The sequence below is a fragment of the Ipomoea triloba genome, chromosome 16 (genome assembly GCF_003576645.1).
Source record: "Ipomoea triloba cultivar NCNSP0323 chromosome 16, ASM357664v1".
Taxonomy (NCBI): domain Eukaryota; kingdom Viridiplantae; phylum Streptophyta; class Magnoliopsida; order Solanales; family Convolvulaceae; genus Ipomoea; species Ipomoea triloba.
In genome coordinates, this window is record NC_044931.1 from 17238722 (window position 1) to 17239564 (window position 843).

Below are 843 nucleotides of genomic sequence, written 5' to 3' on the forward strand. Positions count from 1 at the left end.
GGAAGACGTGTAGTTTAGACCCAACGAGGCGTAGACTTTCAGATTACCAGTTCAATCTGGCAATTTCTACTTTATGGTCCTTAAACTTGACTTTCACACCTAACAGTGACTATACAGAATCACTGAAAACTAATGGCAATTACAAGAAAGATTGGTTCCGCAGATCGGAGCTGTTCTGTTCCCCAACAAGATACATTTGATACAGGTTTCCAGGTATTGTGTTCTGTAAACAATTATTTATCTCTTTTGACTTTATATTTTAATCATTATTTTTTCTTTTTCCTGTAAATTTTGCTCTTTTCTTTTGCTGAATGCTGAAATTGAACCTTTCATAGTTTCAGATTCTAATTTCTTTTTGCTGTGACTTAAATTTAGGACAACTGGAATGTTTATCTAGCCATAAAATTCTTCTAGCTTTCTGTAAATACAATGAAATTTCTTCTTTGCAATTGCAAGAGGAGACCATCCTTCTTGAACGTTGACCTGAAATTTATGTCAGTTGTGAATCTTTTAACTTTTGTCATGTGTTATAAAATGGTCTGATCAGTCCTTTGTATTCATGGCTTTAACATGGTTATTATCTGCCAAAGTTCTGCTAGGTTAGAAATCAGGTTTCCATGTGTTAAAGGGACTTTCATATACAATGTTTAGTCCAAATTTTCACGTGTTAAATGGGTAACTGTTGATGTATTATGGGCATTTTTAATTTGCAGGATGCTATGATTGGGTAATCAGAATCTTTAAGGCTTATAAGGTGATGAGCTGATTTTGATTGTGAGGTGAATTTTGGAGTTGACCTAGAGGAAAGATGGCTACTTATTTTTCCAGTTCCAACAATCAGAA

At 34.2% G+C, this 843-nt stretch overlaps 1 long non-coding RNA gene across 1 annotated transcript; it reads left to right on the forward strand.

The window, feature by feature from the left end:
* The first annotated feature begins 6 nt into the window (after positions 1–6).
* LOC116007997 lies at positions 7–807 on the forward strand. Its single transcript, XR_004095405.1, has 2 exons — positions 7–213; positions 714–807. It is a non-coding gene; the product is annotated as an uncharacterized LOC116007997 (long non-coding RNA).
* Positions 808–843: the final 36 nt, after the last annotated feature.